This window comes from Emydura macquarii, unplaced genomic scaffold (genome assembly GCF_026122565.2).
Source record: "Emydura macquarii macquarii isolate MOO-44397 ecotype Brisbane River unplaced genomic scaffold, CSIRO-AGI_Emac_v2 contig_1483, whole genome shotgun sequence".
In the NCBI taxonomy this organism is placed as follows: Eukaryota; Metazoa; Chordata; order Testudines; family Chelidae; genus Emydura; species Emydura macquarii.
Genome location: NW_027131620.1, coordinates 21875904 through 21897389, shown reverse-complemented (window position 1 = coordinate 21897389; position 21486 = coordinate 21875904). Strand labels below are relative to the sequence as shown.

At 50.3% G+C, this 21486-nt stretch overlaps 1 long non-coding RNA gene across 1 annotated transcript; it reads right to left on the bottom strand.

Moving 5' to 3' along the window:
- Positions 1–918: 918 nt before the first annotated feature.
- LOC137157395 (uncharacterized) lies at positions 919–20577 on the bottom strand. Its single transcript, XR_010921111.1, has 4 exons — positions 20502–20577; positions 19842–19996; positions 4395–4490; positions 919–1309 (listed from the first exon to the last, which is right to left on the bottom strand). It is a non-coding gene; the product is annotated as an uncharacterized lncRNA (long non-coding RNA).
- Positions 20578–21486: the final 909 nt, after the last annotated feature.

Sequence of the window (21486 nt, the reverse complement as noted above, 5' to 3'; positions counted from 1 at the left end):
TTCCAGCCCTAAACACTCTTGTATAGTGTTTCTGTGCAGGGTTAAATAGCTGCTGTGTTTCACCTCAGAGCTGGCTGCAATTCACTGGTGAGTGAAGTGAGTTGTATATCACACTTTGCTAAGTTTGTAAAGTACTCCTGCATGAAAGAAACTACAGCTTATTATTGCTGTAAGTATACAATACTGCAGCTGCACTCACACTGTATTCTCATGAGCTATTATTATCCTTACAGTAGAATTTTTAATCTATCAGGCTGTCCAATGGAAAAATTTTTTTTTTTACTGAACTGATCTGGATATGCTATGCACCAAATGAAAGCTCAAGACCTGTACATGTTAGAAATGGCTTTGGGTATTCAAATCAGTCAATGGGTAACCCAACTAGTACAACCACGAATGCAGATTCTTTACTGGCTGCTTTGTGATACACACAGGAGCATGAATTTCTTTATCAAAGCCATAGATGGCAGTACTTGGTTTCAGCAGATGAAGTTTTTTCAATGATTCCTTCATTCCATTTCTTTCTTGCAAAGGAAACAGACCACACTGGATTTTCTTGTAATTATTATGGAGTTGAGGAGAGAAGTTCCTGACCAGGTCCAAAGCAGTGGAACTGTGCACACATGCACACACAACTCTGTAACACTCTGCCCACTGAACTGTGGGGAAAGGACTTGTAAAATAATCACCACTGGCACATGATTTATTGATTACACCCCTCATGTGATTACACTACTCTGCTCATTACTCAATAATAGTTAAATGAGCTTTCAGGCATGCTTATCAAAATACCATTGGAGTAGTGGAAGCAGTGGAGACGGCTAGCAGTGGAGAGATTCCATATCAGGTATCATACAGGTGGTTGGAAAATGAGTATTTTAGTCTAAAAAAAAATGAAAAAGAAATGAAAATGTTGGAAAATTTTTATTTCCAAAAGAAGTCCATTTTCATCAGAACATATTTTGTACCAAAACCATTGACCAGTTGCAACATATCATCCTGTAGGAGCAGCCCTCTGTTTGCAACTGCTCTTGCTTGGCACCAGAGCTGCAGCCTTTATCACAAGTTGCTGGGAAGGTAATTAAACTTAACAGAAGCTGCAGTTGGAATGGAAAATCTTTGCTAGGGGTGCACATTGAAGTTCCACAGCAGCAGTCTTCAGGCCCAATGTTTCACACTGCCAGACAGCAGCTTAGCAGAAGAACCCCGTTAAACCTTCTCTGGGGAATCAGGTTTTTGTGGTGCAACCAGAATGAAGAGAGTCACTGGCCAAATTCTCACTATCCAGCAGAACTAGCTTAAATAATAGCTGAGGAAAAGACAAATACCAATCAGAACAAACAAGTAGGGCTACGAAGCCTGGATGGCCCACTCCCTGAATCTGCATTGTTGGAGTTCCTCTTCATGCTCATTACATTCCAAGAGGTCCTTCCTTTGCTATTTGGTTATGTCACAGCACAGATTCCGACTCCAAGGGGTAGAAAGCAAGGAAGGCCAGCTCCTGCTTCCACCAGTACCCCTGGGTGCATCTCTCCACTTGGAAACCTCCCTAGTCCCAGGAGGCACATGCTGCAGAAAGTGGCTTCTCCCTGGCTCTGCCCCCTTACTGAAGCCATGGAGCCCCAGTGAGCCATGTGCAGCAGGATCTAGCTCTAGGTGGCAGCTTGTCATGAAGCAGCTTTTCTGCCCCATTTTCCTTTCCTGTTTTGTGCCCAGGGAAGTAAGCATGTGGACTTGTGACACTGTTGCATGGGATCACTGGTACCAGCATAGGTTCCTTGCATTAGCAAGGAGAAATCTGCACGTGAGTGTTTAAAACAGTTTAAAACAGCCCAGGACTCCAGGGGAGTTACTCCTGATTTACACCAGCATGAGAGGGGAGTTGGGTTGAGGGGTTCTGTGAACGTCCTTGTTTTCCTCCTGCTAGTGTTACTATAATTATTTCCCTTTTCTCATTAAGCACGTGCAGCCCCTATGGATGAGTTGAGGGTTAGCAGACATCAGAGATAACTGCTTCTCTTCATAACTGCACTGACTTTCACTCAGTTTCTTCTGTCTTTTTATTATTGCTAATTTCCCCCTTAAAAACAATAACCCCTAGCGCTTACCATCTCCAAGCATGGTGCAAACATCTGCTAACTAGTTCTCTTCCCACCACCCGTGTTAGGGAGATGCTGCCCAGATGTGTAATTATTGTGATGAACCATTCTTCAACCGAACCTGAAAAACCTCAAGAATGGGGCAGAAGTTGAATTGTGCTTTCATTCTGCTCCTTTCCAGTGCAAACCCACATGCGCACGGCAGGACAAGAGCCCCAGCTGCTGTAAATCAACATTATTCCATTGACATGAATTCTCATTTCCACCAGTTGAGAATCCAGCCCCCCTATTTCTAATGTCATCTGTGACAATGCAGGTGGGAACAATATGTGCTGTGGGACCCACCGCAACTGCCTCACTATATTACAGTGGGGGTGAGGGGTACTCAGAACCCAGCTGGATTTGGGTCTTGGGCAAGTAGCCGCCTTTCCATCTTTCTGACCAGAAGTTCCTATGCTGCAGTACATCTCCACAGTGGCTGAGCAGTGAGCCCCTAATGCATGTTAATGCAATTACCTTCACAGCACACCTGGACGGGACCAAGCATCATTGCTCCCATTTTGCAGTTGACACAGCATTTAACAGTGCTGGCTGTGGGGGAAACTCACAGCTACTCCATTCTAGCCTCTCCCAGCAGGAGGCGCTGTAGGGAATGGTGTAATGTTGCTGTCTGGGAGGCCGCTCACAGTTTATAGAAATCAACCAGAAAATCCAAGTGTGCCTGAATCCAGCAGCCCCCAGCCAGCAAACCATGGTTCTCAGAAAGCTGCCCATTCCCTCTCCTTGCTGTATCTCAGCCCAAACAGCAGTCGATAACGCCCGGCTTTTGAGATTTCACGTCTGTATGTTTGCGGCAGGCGGTTATTTTGGGAGCCCAGCCTGAGCTGCTGCTAGCGTCGATGCTTTGCGATAACAGCCTTGCTTGTTTATGCTGGGCATGAAAAGCCCTTTTGTGCGGCGTGGTGACTGTAGCCAGCTGGGAGCTGCAAGGCACTCTCTGCGTGGCTCAGATCCCTGTCACCCTTGGCACAGAGTACACTCCCTCCCTGGCAGTTTGAGTGCTAGGCTCAGAAGCCAGGCGACCGAGAGCTGGGAAAGATCTTTCCAGAGATGTTCAGCTCCAGAGAAGGAGAAACTTGGACTCTGACTCCGTGCCTGCTATTAAAGGGACATTGTCAGGTGAAAAATCATAGCGGCCAGATGCCACTCTCTTCCGTGACGGTAAATCAGGAGAAACTCCGTGAACCTCAGTGTGACAGCCCGGAGACATGGGCTATGTTTCTGAAAACCAACCATCCATGTCAGTGTTTCTGACACCATCTTAGACAATTAAAACTGCAGGAAAAATTCAAAACAGAATTTTTCTTCAACCCACCCCCATCCTCTCCCACCTACATTCTTCCTTTGCTTTCCCCATTTCACTCCCTCTGGAGAATGCAAACAGACTGGTCAGTGCTAGTTTCTAGTCGGTTTCGCCTTCCAGGTGTCAATGTCTGATTTGCAAACAGGTAGGGAATTCTTTACATCCAAACAAAACAGCTGCCATGGGAATTTCAAACCCCACATAATAAACACATGAATATTGCTCATAGCCTTTGCACAACCTTGTTGCACAAAAGCTAAATTTGGATGCCAAAAGCAATTAGACGGTAACTCTCTGGGCATTTGAAATCTGATTCAATACCCGTTGGAGTCAATGGGAATCTGATTTCAAAGAGCTTTGGATCATGCCATTGCCTTTCCCCAAGTATCTTGAGTATCTAGTGTCACTTTTGGGACGGAGGCAAGAAGGCCGTTGCTTTCCTCACACACACTTCACCCTCTCTTTCTCCACTCCCAATGCTCCTCATTCTAGACTCAAATGCTCCCAGCCCTCCCCCGCCACCCTGCTGTGATCTCACTTACATCACGAAGGGTAAGTCTACACCGAAAGCAGAAATCAGCAGCAGTGATTCTCAGAGCCCAGGTCTATAGACTTGGGCTTGTGCTAGGGCAATAAAAAAAGCTGTGTAGATGGTCGGGTTTGGGCTGGCGCATGAGCACTGGAGCTCACTCCCCTCCTTAAGCTTCAGAGCTTGAGCCTCAGTGTCTATACAGCTATTTTTAGCACCAGCCTCACAAGCCTGAGTCTATAGACCCAGCCTCTGAGATTCCCTGCTGCAGGTTTCTGTTGGCGATGCAGATGTACCCTGAGTAATTTACATCACCAATGGAGAATTAGGTATGCAGAAGCTTTGTTTTGGTTTTAAAGTTAACCTTAAGAAAAGAATGAATGATCCACATCAGTGTACTTACACGTGGAGCCACATCCACATCTTCACAGAGACTGGAGAGCAGGGTGGGGAAAAGGGGATCATCAGCCTTCTAGACTTGGGAACTCCTTCAGGACTCCTGAAGCCCAGAGAAAAGAGAAAGGTTAAATAACAACATTTAATGCTTTCCCTCTCCAAAGCCCTTACCAGCACTGCAGTTTCACCCCACCCCTGTGAAGTAGGGAGGGATTAATATCCCCGTTTTGCAGATGGGGAAACAAGGAGGCATGGAGGCACAAGGAAGCAAGGTAAATTGCCCAAGGTCATGCACCGAGTCAGCAGTGGGATCAGAACTGACCAAGAAAACCAGCTGGACTAATCCTGTTTCCAGCAGATCCCTACTGGAGATCGTTTCCATGTTGGGAAAATGGAAGTTGCTTTAGGATACTTCTCAGGGAGGTAAGAGCCTCTGATTGGTGACTAGTTGGGGAAGGATCAACACCCCCTACGGGGAATTATAACAAAGCAACCGGCCAAAGGAAACATGTTGGTTTATTTCCTGCTCCGCTGATTCAAAAGACAGTACAAAAGAGACCATCAGTGACAGACCCCAAGCACAGATGATATACCAATGCCCTCTCCCAGCTCCCCTGCCCCTCACCCACTCACCAGGTGACCACACACTGCACAGGTTCTGCCCAGCTGCTGTGTGGAAAGGAGAGAGATGGCTTGGCTCGCTCATCTTGCTCCTAAAATGGAGTGAGTGGACCCCACCCTGGGGCTGGAAACCCTTGGCAGCTTAGTCCTTCCCTAAGCCCGAGGCTGTAATGGTGAGTCTGAGGATGGGAGCTGCGCATCGAGGTAGCAGTGGGTCTGTCCCCCCTTGCCATAGAAGAAGCTGCTCCCTGAGAATCATTGGGCAAGGCCCCTGGTGTGGTTCTGACACACACCGATTAAAGGTAAGGATCTGACAACTTAATTAAACACCAGTCTGAGAATGCCGTGCACTGAATTAAATCTGAATTAAATTAAGTCTGGCAACACCCCTGTCCCACAGAGAGTGACAGCCAATATCCACCCAGCATCGATCTCCCTGGCACCAGAGGAGAGAGAGAGAGAAAGCAGGAGAGATTAGGTGCGATGCATAAATCAGGAGCAGAAAGATAATCCAGGTTGCCATCAAGCACAACGCAGCTAAAATCAGCCAACCCCATGGCACACCTAGACCCAAGCCCCAGTCCCCACCACAATGAATCCCCCTTTGAAATGGCTGCCCCGTTCCTCCACTGTCTCCAGTTATGAGGGACGTTCTTTAGTGTAGATCCACATTTAATTCTGTCCTAAACAGCTTTGGTTTGGGACATGGGAGAGGAGGGTGTTCTATTAATTACTGTATTACAGCAGAACTGGTGATTCATGGGACTGCAGCGCTAAAAAATGCTATTTCTGCTTGAGAAATTGACCTTGTGCTATTTTGTGCTACCTGGGCTATTAGTTATCAGTGCAAACATTTTGAGACCATAAGAACTTTTCTGTCCAGAATTATGGGGGTGAAGGGGACAGTAAAAAAAGGGCTTAAAATGCAGCACTGACAACTCCTTTGAACAGCATGTTTAATGGTTATTGTCTTTAAAGCCTCAGCTCCTTCAGTCAGGTGGTTACATGAGACCCTCAGCTTTCATTTTAAAAAAGAATAAGTTTCTAGCCCTTGCAGCTGCAGAGAAAAGCTGGAAAATGTGAACCCAAGAGGTTAAAAAATGTGGAGGCAAATAAAATGAACCCATCAATTCATAGATGTCAAAGCCAGATGAGGTCATTGTGATGATCTTCTAGTCTAACCTCCTGCTTGCCATGTGACTCCTGCATCAAGCCCATAACTTCCTTGAGCAAGAGCAGTTCTTTCAGAAAGACATTCAGCCTTGATGTAAAGGCTTCAGTTGATGGAGAATCCACACAGCTCTAGGTAAAGTTAACTACCCTCACTGCAAAACAACTGTGTCTTATTTCTAGTCTCAATTTACTAGCTTCAGCTTCCAGTCACTGGATATGTTTTACCTCTGTCTGCTATCCTAAAGAGTCCTCTATTATTATCAAAATCCTTTCCCCTGGCAGGTATTTATAGACTGATCAAGTCACTTCTGAACCTTCTCTTGGATAAACTAAATAGATTGAGCTTCTTTTGTCTTTATAAGGCGTGTTTTCCAAAGGCGTGTGTTCCTGTAGTTCTTTTCAGAACCCTCTGCAACTCAACATGTAAAATCTCGTGATTCTTAAGCCGCTCTCCTGACTGTTAGGGGCTTGATTGGCTTTTGAAGCCTTGGGGCTGGCCGTGCTGAAAAAGGAGCCCTGTTTCCAAGTGTCTCTGTGATTTTCCATGTCTCCTTCTCCGTCTCTACCCCAGACTTGGGCCTTGGTGAATCCCCTTTCCTCCCTTCTACGGAGGAGTCTGCCCTCCCCGATGAAGCCCTTGCAGGAATTGTGGATCGTAATGAATGGTGGCATCTCTGTTTTCCACAGAATGAGCCTCCTTTTCTGCTGATCAAGGCAGGAATAAAATCGAGGCAGACACATCAGCCCAGACAGTGGAAGAACCAACCTTGAGCCGCGCCCCCTTCCAGGCAATGTTCCGAGCTGTTGGACAATGGGTTACTTACTGTACAAAGCACAGGGGGAGAGAGCGTCAAGAGCTCTCCAAGGTGAGCAGCAGTGTGATCCGGGTTTACCGCCAGTACTGGATGGGCAAATGAACCACACCAGCCGCATTGCAGCAGAGCATCGTGGTTCTCTCTTTATTCAGTCCCCAAAGGGGAACCCAAAGAATCATCCTCTCTTATAGGCTATCACTAAGCCGATTACTCCCCTCCAACGTGAGCAGGTCAGGGGGATGAGTGTGGGATAGGCAGATTAGATAGATAGGATTAGATCAGAGCACGCCAGGAGGTAGGGGGAGGATTTATTTCAGGCTAATCCACCCCTGCATCGGCCGCTCCAGCAGCATCTCTAAAATGCAGTGGCCTTAGTCAGCGTCACACTGCCAGATCCACAGCCCAGGGGGCACCAGCAAGACGGCCGCTTTGACATCCACAGCCACGACGGGGGCTGGTGCGGGGCAGACTTGGGAGGCAAGTGGAGAAGAGGGGTGGGGAATAAAAGGGAAGCATCAGGAAGGGGACGCCACTTGCATCTGTAAAGAGGAGACAGGGAAAGCGCCAAAAGTGCAGACAGAATCAGAGCAGCTGCCTGCCAGTTCCCCCTGACACCGAGCCTGTGTAGGGCGCAGAGGCCCTTCCAGACACCTCCCCCTGCCTTGTTCCCAGGGGCAGCCCTGCCTTGCTGCCAGTGCAAGATCCCCTTGCGCCACCCACCTGATCTCTCCCTCAGCCCCCTCCACCCGTCCTCCGGTCAGCTCTGTGCAGAGTCCTTAGGCTGAGGCGGAGCTGAGCCTCAAGGAAAGGGGAGTTTCCCACTGGTAACAGCTGTGTCCGCATCTGTCGGCCTGCCTGGGCAGGGACGTGCACACGGAGCCGGGAGACGAGAGGGTGTTGGCAGGGGGTGTGCCGTGCTGCTGGCAGGTCCGGGGGCAGGAAGGAGGGAGGGGGCAGGATTAGGAGAAGAAACAAATACAAGGGAGGGAACCTAGCTGGGGAAGCCACCGGGAGAGTGTCCTGCCAGCGACACAGTGACTCATCCTCAGGCCCCTGCTGAGAACTTGGCTACTCTGCCCAGAGCATGAACTAAACCCATCCTTGTCCCCAGGCATGCTGAGACATGGGACTAGCCCAATGCATCCTGGGACATCCCCACAAAAGCAGGGAGTCAGCGATGGCAAGGGGGGGGGGGGTGAGGATGGGTGTCCCTCCTCCAGGACTGTGGGCCTGACCCAGCCCATCTTCGGGCCTGAAAGCTATTGCCCTCCACGGGCCGCTGATGTGAATGAGCTGATGCCTTCCTGTCCAGTTCCTACTGAAGCAGCATGGGGCTGCCTGGGCCACGAGGATCTGCCCTCTCCCACACAGCACGCCGTCTGGGTACATTGCCAGGCTGGGGCCACTGATGCTGCCTGTCAAACTGACACCCACCAGGCCGCAGGCTCAGGGTTCAAGAGGACCATGACAGGAGTTACAGAGGCTGATTGTCTTCATCAGCTGGCCGAAGGCTCTGTCTCCACTGCCTGCTAATGGCATAGAGCTACTTCTGACAAAGTGGGACCGTTAGTGCCAGGCGTCCCTGTTCTAGCAACACACCCGAGGTGGGGATGTGAAGCAATGGGTATGCGTTGGTGTATTTCCATTGTATTTGGTCTCCTCTCACTTCTGAGTCAGTATGCAGCCTGTGGACGGCACATTAGCACCTTTTAAATAACCCCGGGCTCTCTCTCCATGCACTTAGCAAGGCAGGGGAGAGGAGGCAAGAAACAGACACCCACAGTGCTAATGAAGAGAGGCACTTGGTTTGGAGCAGCAGTAATGCGGTACAGCCGTGAGCCAAACTCCTGCAAAACCTTCCATGTGCGGGGGCCAGGACAGCGGGTGCAGGGAGGAGACGTCAGCCGGGCACGTACTCTTTGGCCACTTGGCAGGTATGAACAGTTCAAGGAAAACTCCTCCAGGACGGCTGGGGTACAAGTCAGGCCATGTGGCCTGGGCAAGGGATTTCCCCTGAACTGCTCTGCATTCTCCGAGCTCTCCAGTGGCCTTGATGCCCTGAGCAATGAATGACTTCCACACACCACAGGCACGGCCTGGCTCCATGCTGCCCACTGCGCCCACAGCAGGACAGGCCTTCCATGCCACCCAGCGCACCCCAGGCCACTGAGCAGATCATGCTGCTGCACCCTCCCCCAGCTCCACAAATCCAGGCCTGTCAGATGGAACACCTCTGTCACTTCAACCCAGGGCCACCCAACAGAGCGTGCCTGCTGCCTCGCCCCAGCCTCCCCAGGCCGCCCAACACAGCGTGCCCGCCGCCTCGCCCCACCGTCCCCGGGCCACCCCGCAGGGCGTGCCCACCGCCTCGCCCCAGCCTCCCTGGGCCGCCCAGCAGAGTGTGCCCACCACTTCGCCCCACCGTCTCTGCGCAGCCCAGCAGAGCGTGCCTGCCCAACATCTTTAACATGCCCCTGATTCTAAGGGCTGTCAATGTACAAAGGCAGCAGAGCGGAATGGCGGCTGGTGACAGCAAAAGATCTAATCTTTCTAGTCACCTTGAAAGGACATCCGTAGCAGCAGCAGCTCTGCGGCTCCCCTCACTAGATCAGATACTAGGGTTTCTCCCTGCACGGCCAGCACGTTGAACTAGGCTGTGCTGATATCAGTGATATAACTACAAGAGCACCCAGAACCCACGTACCCCCTGGGGTGGGAAACCTGCACGTGACTTTAGGCCACTGCTTTAAATCCAGCCTGGCAGGTGGGGCGTACCCAGCATTGATCAGGGCAGTGCCCCGTGGGAAATGAGGTGAGAGTTCCCTCTCAGCCCAGCTGCAAGCTGAAAAATGGCTGATTGCCTTCTATGAAGAGGTGACTGGCTCTGTGGATGTGGGGAAAGCGGTGGAAGTGATATACCTGGACTTCAGCAAAGCTTTTGATATGGTCTCCCACAGTATTCCTATCAGTGAGTTAAAGACGTATGGGTTGGATGAATGGACAATAAGAAAGCTGGCTAAATCATCGGGTAGTGATCAATAGCTCAATGTCTTGTTGGCAGCTGGTAACAAGTGGAGTGCCCCTGGGGTCAGTGCTGGGGCTGGTTTTGTTCAACATCTTCATTAATGATCTGAAGAATGGGATGCATTGCACCCTCAGCAAGTTTGCAGATGACACTAAGCTAGGGCAGTGGTAGATATGCTGGAGGGCATGAATAGGATACAGAGTGACAGACAAATTAGAGGATTGGGCCAAAAGAAATCTGATGAGGTTCAACATGCACAAGTGCAGAGTCCTGCACTTAGAAGAATCCCATCCACTGCTACAGACTGGGGACTGACGGGCTAGGCAGCAGTTCAGCAGAAAAGGACTTGGCGGTTACAGTGGACAAGAAGCTGGACATGAGTCAACAGTGTGCCCTTATTTCCAAGAAGGCTAACGGCATATTGGGCTGTATTAGTAGCAGCATTGCCAGCAGATCGAGGGAAGTGATTATTCCCCTCCATTCGGCACTGGTGAGGCCTCATTTGGAGTACTGTGTCCAGTTTTGGGACCCCCATTATAGAAAGAATGTGGACAAATTGGAGAGAGGCCAGTGGAGGGCAACAAAAATTATTAGGGAGCTGGAGCACAAGACTTATGAGGAGAGGCTGAAGGAACTAGGCTTGTTTAGTCTGCAAAAGAGAAGAATGAAGGGGGATTTAATAACAGCCTTTAACTTCCTGAAAGGGGGTTCCAGGGAGGATGGAGCTAGGCTGTTCTCAGTGGTGGTAGGTGGCAGAACTAGGAGCAATGGTCTCAAGTTGCAGTGGGGGAGGTGTAGGTTGGATATTAGGAAAAACTTTTCACTAGCAGGGTGATGAAGCACTGGAATGGGTTACCTAGGGTGGTGGTGGAATCTCCATCTTTAGGAGAAAGGGCCTGAAAGATCCCAACTATCTATCCAGCCTCTTGGGGTTCCCCAGAGTTCTCCTCTCAGCAGCACCTGGCGCCAGTTGCCCTGGCTGGCACAAAACCTGGCGGGCACTCTAGATTACCCCCTGCTTCTCCCTGCCCCAGCTGGGAGTGGTGGCCCTCTCCTTGGAAAGGAGAGCCCCTTGCCATTGGACGGGCTGCTCACTCACACCTGCGAGCAGCCCGGGAGACGTTAAAAAGAGAAGCTCCAGCCAGTATTGGTAGAGTCCAGTTGTCTCGCCTGCCGGGCCCGAGGGGATTACAGCAAGCGGCTCGTTAACTGCTAGTCAAAACAACACTGGAGCCTGGGAAGAGCGGGTCGAGAGCCCATGCCCACGCTACTTCAAACAGCCACCAGAGTCCAGCGAGGGATTCTCTCCTGAGCCCACGTGAATGAGGTGAGCACGTCTGCTCCCTGGCTGGCATCAGCATGGGCACCGGGCTGCGCTCAGTCACACACCAGCCTTCCAGCTCTACCATCCCCCCCCACCCCCCCCCACCACCACCACCACCACCACCACCACCACCACGTGACTTGCCTTTACCTCACCAGTGAGATTTCCCTGGGATCTACCTTCGTCCTACATTTCGAGTCCTGCAGGCAGAAACAGGCTCCCCTCCCAGGTGGGAAGGGTCAGCCATTCTCCCTGGCGTCAGTGCTCTCTGAGCTAGATTCAATCCAAGGCCCTGGCCATGAGCAGGCTGGGGCCTGGCTATCACCATCTTCCCGCACCTGTCCCATCATCGGTGATGCTGATGTGTGGGCAGCAAAGTGTGAAACTAGTTCACGCTTTGGGGCTCGCAGGGATGGTGGTCCATCTGGCAAAGGCTCCTTTCAAGCCGAGCTCGAGAAGCAAAAGGCTTCTCGCAGCCAGAGCCCCAAGGTGGGTCTGGGTCTCAGATCTAGCCAAAGCCCTTGGGACAAGTGACTTAACAGCACTCCTTGTGCTGAACTCCTCCAGCTGGAACAAATCTCTTCATCTGCTCCCACCCCTGTGCACTGCTAGGCTGGATTCCCTGGAAATCTCTGCAGAGAGGGGCATCACTGGGGTTAGATTCTATGCACATCCCCTCTGTGACAGAGTGCACCTGTGTCCACACCCCACACACTACTGCAGTAGTCTTTGTATCAAGTCTGCCATGTAGGATGTCATTTGAAAACTCAATTTGCTGATCATTATTGTCCTGATAAAATGTGTATGGCAACACTGTATGTGAAGTTATCATATTCCACTGTATGGTGTTACTAACACATGTTCCAAACTGAGGTTAGCAGACAGGTTCATCTCAAACAAAGGAATGTGTACTCTGCTTAATTTTCCCTTAAGCAGTAAATAGACTCATTAAACAGGAAGGGAAACAAAAGAAGTATCAACAGGTGAGGGAAAAGCAGCAGGGAACATCCTTCCCAATAGACGTTTGTTTCCTGGTACCCAGCTGGAAATGTTTTTCAAGAGAGGGACTGAAACTATGAAAAGGAGGGACAAACACACAAGACACTCCTTTGCGCCCCACCCATCACAACAAGCAACAAGACAAAGGAAGCATTCGTTAGATCTGGGGAGAAGGGGGCCTGACCTAAGAAGTTTGGTCAGTAAGACTGCTGAAAGCAAATGGTGAGACACTCTGCTTGAATCAGATACAGACCAGTAGCATTTTAACGTTATTTTCTTGTAACCATTTCTGACTTTTATGCCTCATTACTTGTGCTCACTTAAAATCTCTCTCTCTCTCTGTAGTTAAAAATAGTTGTTTTATCTAATCCAGTGTGTTTATATCGAAGTGTCTAGGAAACTCCATTTGGGGTGACAAGTTGTGTGCATATTATTTCTATTAAAGCAATAATGGACATTATAGAAACTTGTATTGTCTGGGAGAGGGCTGGGCAGTGCTGGACATATATTTCTGGAAGATAATCTAAGACTGGCATTGTGGCGGGGTCACCCTGTGGTAATCTTTAAGGTTGGCTGGCAGCACCCTCCCCCCCCCCCCCCCACACACGGGAGTGATTTGCATGCTGGAGGCTGTTTGTGAGCAGTCCGGGCTGGAGGCCACAGCTCCCCAGGTTAGAGGGCAGGGGTGACACAGCTAGTCATTAGTCAGGATTGCACGCTGGTATGTCACACCCTCCCACCCCCACCTTCACTACTGCCGCTGGCCAATTCTGCAATGCTCTTTCATGAGAGGGAACGTTTCTTCCCTGGGACGTAGGGGCTGGAGCTCAGGGACTGGGACTCGGAGCAAATACCAACACAAGTGCAAAGAAGCAGGCAAACCCTATTTTTTTCTTCATTTCCTCCCCTTCCCCCACCCCCCAACCACCTTGGACTCATTATGCCCTTCGCAGCAACATCGCACATGACCTCTCCCCAGGGCAAGCCGCCAAGGCGGCAGGAAATGCAAAGACAGCCCAGCTCAGAGGCTTGATCTTCATGCAGGAGGGGCTGCTGGGGAGGTTTATTTTTTCTACTGTAGAAGAACTTAAGAGAAGACAGCAGCCAATTTGCTCAGCCCAGGGGTGCTGGCGGCTCCACCGAGGAGCGTCCCTCGTCAATATTTCTCATCACATACAGAGGAATAATTGGAAAACAGAGGCGGCGATCCAGTCAGATGCTGTGCACTCTCTTACTTCCACTAAGTCCCGCAGGAGGCAAGGCTGCTCAGCACCCAACAGAAGCTTCGTCGTGCTGTTCAGGATTGGACCCGGTGTTTGCAGTGGAAACAAGGCAGGACCCTCCTGCTGGAGTTGCCAGGGGCTGGAAAGGCACCCCATTGATAGCCGGCTAATTAAAAGTCACAACATGCCCCCTCCCTGCAGCTGGCTTGTATCACCAAAGTCCTGGACAGGGGCACAGGGAAGTCATTCGAACAGGACAGCCTACTGATGAAGGGCCTGGGGTTCCCAGCTTTGCCACAGACTCCCAGGGTCACTGGGGGTGACTCACGTCGAGCCAGGTTGTCAAAAAAAATGAAGCCTCCCACGTCCACGCCTCGACTGCAGCACTGGTCCCCTAGTTGGGGACGGAGCCGTTTTGAAAACTCGGTGTCTAATTTCAGCAGGCCGGGGCTCAGTTTGTAAAACAGGGACGTTGCTTCCCTGGCTCAAGTAGGGGCTGAGTGGGTAAATCTGCAGCCTGCCCAGACACCCCGGGCGTGGGCATCATGTCCGAACTTGATCAGAATGGAATGGCTGTTGGGAAGAGGGCAGGGTGCTGGGATCATATAACTAAATGGGTGACTAGCATTACAATGGAGGGGGGGGGGGGCGGGTGCAGTGAATGGTGCCAACAAGAGCTCTAGCCAGCAGACAGGCCCCCGCCATCTCTCCATCCAAATATCCAGGGTATCTTGTGCAGCTGGCTGCAAAGACAGACCTGGCTGGGGCAGCCCCCTTTAGCACAGCAGCCAGCCTGGCACAGAACCTGGCTCCTCGCTCTGCGAAATTCCCCACTGCTGCTCTGACCCCACCAGAGGCCACTTTCCTTTGGGAACCAGTTCTCCCAAAAACTCCCTGCCTAGCAGCAGCCTCACAGTGACACGTTACAGGGGACAGAGGCTCAGAGACGTGAGCCCTGATGTCAAAGGTATTTAGGACGCTCAATCCCCTTGAAATCAAATGAGAGTTAGGCACTTTGAGGATCTGGGCTAAACGACTTGCCCAAAGTCACCCAGGGAGCTTGTGGCCAAGCAGGGAATTGAATCCAGGTTTCCAGCTAGTAGCCCATGCACTGGACCAGCCTTCCTCTCTTCCTGGGGACAGTATTCCTCACCCACATTCTCCTCTGAGAGGGCAGGAGTGGGTGCCGACAGTCAGCACAACCCCCACCCGGTGACAGAGCTGATGAGGAAGGGCTGATTCAGTGCAGCCTTTGGGTGATCATGGCCCCTATGGAGCTGTGAGCGCATCACAGACACCCCCTGTGCTAAACTGCACTGTTCTTCCAGGAATTAATCCCCACTGGGGCTCAGTAGCCACCTGCCGGCACACGGAGGTACAGCAAGCCACGGCTGCTTCCTGCCTTCCCTCTGCAGAGCCGTTCCCATGGAACAGACATCTCCAGCTGGACACAGGAGTATTGTGTGAACTCTGAGTTGCATGGCTGAATGCCCTGCTGTCCTGTCTAAAATCCAGGCCATTGTGCCAGTGACCCAGCCAAGGAAGGAGAACAGCAAATGCAGAAGGGAGATTATTTTCCCGTATTAAAAAACAATTGCTGTGTGCTGAGAATCAGAGGCACCAAGAGTTCCCCTTTCCTCCCACCCGGATCTGGGTCTCCCCTAGGAGATCTTCTCCTCCAACACACGTTCTCAGGGCATGGAACTCTGGGAGAAGCAGACAATTTCCCATTTGCTCAGGCAGCAGAAACCCCAGAGCTGCTTCTGTCTAGGTAAAGCCCCAGACCCCAATGACACATGCCAATGGGAGTGTGCGTGCAATGTGCCGAGCTTTTCATCTGCCAATCCCTCCCTTGGCCAGGTTGCTCAACCCAAGGTTGACGTCACCCTCCCGTGGCACCTGAAAGCTAATCACCTTTCCCTCGGGCCTGTGCCAACTCTGCGGGCATGTGGCATCAATGCTGAGGCCTCATCAGACCTGTGACATGGGCGGGTCTTCTGACAGATCCCTGGTGTCTAGGTGAAGAGAGAACAAATAAGGCTAATAAATTCTTCTCAGTTGTGCCACCTGGTCCCCCAGCGTTCGGGGCCATCAGTTAACATGGACGGGGACTGTTCACGGCCTCTGTGAGCCCCGCAGCAAGTGTCAGTTTATTTGGGCAGAGGAGAAGGTTAATGGCTGCTGATATGGAAAAACAGCCAGCAAGCCCTGTTAATGTCAAGGACAGTGCTGTCAGCAGAGCTCTGAAAGGGCTGGAACAGACTGGACAGCTCTCCCCACCTCCCTGCAAAACATGCAGGAAACAATGACACACAAGCAATCAGTATCTCTCTCCATCCCTCTGAAATGCAAACTCCTGGACAGCAGCTACAATTACTCTGTCACTGGACCATGCATGCTATTAGTAATGGCATGAATAGGACAAACTTTCGACCAGACATGCTATTATTCTCTCTACTTATGCTGCCAAGATCTGCACGCAATAATCACACTCTGACTTGCGTGTCATTAGGGCTCAGTTGTGTGCACTCTAGCCAGTGGTTTGGTAGATTTTGGGAGAGTCTGCCGAGGGCTGACATCGGTGAGTGGATGTGCTGTTAGGAGTCTCCAACTGATGTCCCCATGTGCTTAGATTAACTACTGATCAATAATCAATTGCATCAAAACATCAAATATATAAAACAATCGCCCACTGGAACATTAGGAATCACCAGCTCGGATCAGAGCCATGGTCCATCTAATCCAATATCCTGTGTCTGACAGTGTTCAGAATCAGATGTTTCATAGGAGGGGGCAAAAAATCTGCCCCCAGATTAGGTCTCATTCGAATCTCCAATAGTTAGAGATTGGCTTAAGCCATGAGGCACGTGGATTAATATCCCTTCCAAAATGCATGTTAGCGTTAACTCTTCTTGCTCTGGAGAGTCTTGTTACTGAATCACAGAAGTGTAGGGCTGGATAGGACCTCAAGAAGTCATCAAGTCCTGCGCTGAAGCAGGACCAAATAAACCTAAACCACCCAGACAGATGTTTGTCTCCAGGATTTAACTATCCTTATGGTGAGAAAGCTTTTCCTAATGTCTAACCTAAATCTCCCCTGCGGCAAATCAAACCAAATGTCTAGTTCCTTTTTGGCCTTAGGGGATGGATAACCTGCATCTTACTAGATCATTTCCATTTCAAATTGCTGTAAATATGAGATTATAATTTCTATTAAGGAAGAAAGTTGGGCTGAAAATTATTACAATTCTTTAAAATCCAAAAGAAACCTTTCCAGATTTCGTCTGTAAACATTCCACTGCAAGCCTTTGTGTAGCAAACAGACATTGCTCTCTGACCCTGTATGTAGCCCAAACACTGCAGCTTGGCACTGAAGCAGAGGAACTGAAATTAGCTAGGAAGTGACTGGTAACCAGCCTTGCTAAATGGCCAGGGAAATTTACCAACCCAAATGCAAAACCTCCCATTCCTAAATGCAAAGCCCACTTACCTTCCCATGATGGTGAAGAGAGGGGAAAATCTATTGATATTTTAGAGTATCTGCCAAAAAGTATTGCTTCTCCAACTAGCCACATGAACGAGGAGAATTAGAAACTACTCTAAGCCAAAGTGAAACTGATTATTGGTCTGTTTGTATTGTCCAAATGGCAACAAATGAAAAAAGTAGGTGAACAGCACATAGCAAAAAGCAAATAAGACTGCAATAATTCTGTCCCTGTTGAGAAGCTAATGCACCATTAGTAACACAACTAAGGACTTTTATTTTTAATATATGAAGTTTATCCCCATACTGCACCTTTTCAGACAGGGCAAGAGAGAACCCCAGTGCCCACATTCCTCTCACAGGCTGTGGCTAAACTATTGCTGGGCCCAAACCAGATGGTGCATTTGCCTGAATCATAAGAACCCTCAACTGGAGGCCTCAGCTGGGGTATTGCGTCTAGTTCTGGGCGCCACATTTCAGGAAAGATGGGGACAAATTGGAGAAAGTCCAGAGAAGAGCAACAAAAATGATTAAAGGTCTAGAAAACATGACCTCTGAGGGAAGACTCACAAAAATGGGGTTTGTTTAGGTTGGAGATGAGAAGACTGAGGAGGGACATGAGAACAGCTTTCAAGTACACAAAAGGTTGTTACAAGGAGGAAGGAGAAAAATTGTTCTTAACATGTGAGGACAGGGCAAGAAGCAATGGGCTTAAACTGCAGCAAGGGTTGGATATTAGGAAAAACTTTCTAACGTCAGGGTGGTTAAGCACTGGAATAAATTGCCTAGGGAGGTTGTGGAGTCTCCGCCATGGAGATTTTTAAGAGCAGGCTAGACAAACACTTGTCAGGGAGGGTCTAAATAATGCTTGGTCCTGCCATGAGTGCAGGGACCTGGACTAGATGACCTCTCCAGATCCCTTCCAGTCCTGCGATTCTATAACCCCACACATCTCTCATTCGTGTGCTTATTAAAGTATCTTGGGACACCTTGGGTCAGAGAGGTGCTATTATAGACCCACCCTCTGTTCCATCTGCACCATTCCCATACCGAGAGGGGTGTGGGGTATAGCTCTAACACACAACTAGCCTTTAGAATTGATAAAAGAAGAGGGGACAGTCTCTGAAGTGCCCATCGCTCCTACCGCATCTACACCGGGGGGCTCCCCACAATTGCAGGGTCACTGTGTCAGCTGAGCAGCAGAAGATCCACGCTGTACCAGTCAGCACCCCACTGGCTCACATTCACCCTACCTGTGCTCTCAGAGCCCTTTTCAGCCATTCATCTCCAGGAGAGTGACCAAGGAAGGAATGTATCACTAGCTCCTTTTGGCAGAAGCACAGGGAGTAGTTTGTCTATGGTCATCCAGCAGCTCAATGGTAGGGCAAGGAACAGAACCCATGTTGCCTGAGTTGACCCACTGCACTGCACACCATGCAATAGCATATGCCGTAAACCAGAAACATCTGCTTTGACAGTGGTACAGTCCCTCCTATGCCACTGGTCAGAACAGCCATTCTTGAATGGGAAAGGGGTGATAGCAATGTACCAAGGCCTAGCCTAGAGGTGCCTCATGGAAGTCCCAAGCCTAGAGGCCCAGTCACCAATAAAGGCTATAGCAGCTCTAGGGTTGGTATGGCTGGTGAGGCAGAACTAGACAGCAACCCCCAAAGAGAAACCAACTATCCATCCAGGCTTCCCCTGTGTGTTAAGACTCAGGTACAACTTCACTAGCCTGTTCTGCAGCCTCGCCATCCTGCACTGAACTGAAGCTAATAACACCATCACCACCTACTGCTTTTCATCCACAGATCTCAAAACCTTTTGCAAAGGAGGTGAGTGCCATTATCCACATTTCACAGATGGGGAAACTGAGGCACAGAGCAGCAAAATAGTTTGTTTAAGGTCACCCAGCAGGCCCATGGTAGAGTTAGGAATAGAAACCAGATCTTCTGAGTGCCAGGCCAGAGTGCTAGCTACTTAGCCAAACTATCACTCTGTTAATCTATTTATTATAGAAAAAGGAACCACAGTGTGTGGCAGGGGGAGGGAGGAGGCAGAAAATGACCATCCACTTCTACCCAGGTTCAAACCAATGGTGCAAACACTGGCCCTCTCAGCGTAACGTTAGCAGCTCTCCAGCCTCAAATGGCACAGACCTGTCTGCACAAGTGGGCACCAGTTCTGCTTTCCACCAGGAGAAGATGATCAGAGACAAGGCACCAAGGGGTTAAAGGAAAAGTCATGTGACACCCTGTTTACCTGGAGGAACTGAAACTTAATGATTAATCCGCTGCCATAGGGGGAGGAAATGCCCTGGGAGGCTGGGAGCTGTTTGTGTGGGTGTCAGTGCTGGGGAAGATAATAAATCACAATTAGGCAGAGAGGACGGCTAGAATAGACGGGCCAGATTCAGGGCCATGCAAGGCTGAGCACCCAAGTGAGCTTGGAAAGAAGACAGTGGTGGGTGCCAGGAGAAGCAGGAAGCTGCTGCATTCACCTACCCTGCATCCTCACCTGTCCATAAGGGCCCGATTCGCCTCATTTCCATCCAGACTCCACCAGAGTCTATCTGGATTGTTCCCAGTGAGAGGTCAGAATCAGGCCCTGGTGTCTGCTGGTCACAGACTGTCGATGGAGCCCAATGTAATTGGCTGCTAGGTTCTTCCATGAAATGGGATGATCGCTTTCCCTGCCTCTTGGGGAATGGGGGGAGGGGGGAAACGGGGAAGCTGAAAACCCAGCCAAAGGATGCCACCTCTCTGTGCTACAGAGAATCAGCTGACTGACCTGTCTGTGATTCAGCACCCAGCCTTATAACACCATCTCGATTTAGCAGCGGGGGAGGAGAAGGAGAAGCTCCGCATTCCCTGGACGGCCTGTTTGTCTTTGGCAATCAAACCCCAGTGCTTCCAAGTTCCACGTTCACATCCGCGCAGCTCGGCCTGGTGCAGGAAAATCCATGTGTCAGAAGCAGGATTATTCCCCCGGCTAGACACAATTACAGAGAGGAGCTTTGTTCGGAGAAGTTCTAATTGCTGCATGGGCCATGCCACCAGGCTGCCTGGCTGAGAGGGCTCCTGAGCTCATTGAGATGAGGCTGACGAGCTCCTTGAATATTGGGGTTTGGCTGGGCTAGGGGAATTCCCACCAGTACAACTACAGCCACATAACCACCGTAGTGCACAGTCCTAATTCAGACATGACATGGGGTGTGGCTCGGGTATGAGGCACCAGTGCAATCTCCATCTTACCCCAGTGCACAGTGCATCTACACCGGGGAGCTGCCCCCAGTGTAACTACATGGGGGTAGCCATGGCAGGGCAAGAAAACCCCAGATTAGGATGGGCTGGCCAGGCTGCTCCACCAGGCCAGGTATTTAAATGAATGCCTGATTAGAGAAGTAAATTTGCAGAGCGACACACAGCTAAACGGAAGATGGAAACTGACCTGATCAGGGACATGTTTTCCCACAGCTCCACCCTGCTGCATCCAGTACCGGGGAGCTATTGTGTTTGCAGACACCCTAAAGCTGGGGAAGAGGGCATGTGCTGGCCAGGGCTGATTACTGGAATGCTCACATCTGTCTAAGGAATGGGGGGGTGAAGTCTTTGGAGGCAGCCATATGGGATTAGTTAAAAAGCAGATGAGATTTGCTGATGAGGTCAGTAGGGAAGTGTGGGCAGGAGGCTGAGGATGGTGGGAAATAGGGTGTTAATTATGGTCATTCTTACACACACTGATCAGGTTCCCAGTAGCAGGCTATGTGGTGGCACTTTACAGGGCTTAAATTGGATTGTTAACATTTCCAAATAAAAGCAGCAAGTCCCCACCTACCCCCCAGTCACCTGTGTGACGGAGGTGGTGGTGTGGGGCTAGAGACTGTAAGCTAGGAAAGTGGCTGAGTAGTTAGATGAGAGTTATAGACCCGGCGGGGATCTCTAGAGAGGAGAGCAGGGTTAGATGCAAGTTGGTAGGAGCAGGTGCCTTCCACCCCAGAGGTGGTGGTATTTTAGTGGTGGGCGATCCTATTGTTATAGTCTGTTCAGCTGTCTGGGGCTCTTTGGAAGGAAAGGCTTGATATGAGTTATATAGAATATGATGATTTCAGAGCATGCCCTCACTCTCCACCCAGAAGGCTGGTCAGCTAGCACCTTAGGGATGAGCTCCAGATGGCTATAGAGAGAGTCCCTCCTGCCCATCTCTTCATTGTTCGGCATCAAGCTCTTCTTTCCCCATGCTCAGAACAGCACCTGTCCCAGCTCCCAGCAGGGGTGGGTGGTCTGTTCCACAGGGAAGGATGGGGGTGTCAAGGGACTGGAACACAAGAGGGAGGGGCTCCTCTCTCAGTCTGAAGAGGAAGCAAATGGAGTGAGTAACAGCTCTCTAGGCCTCTCAAGACATCCTGCTGGGATCATATGCCCCCCTGGGCTTC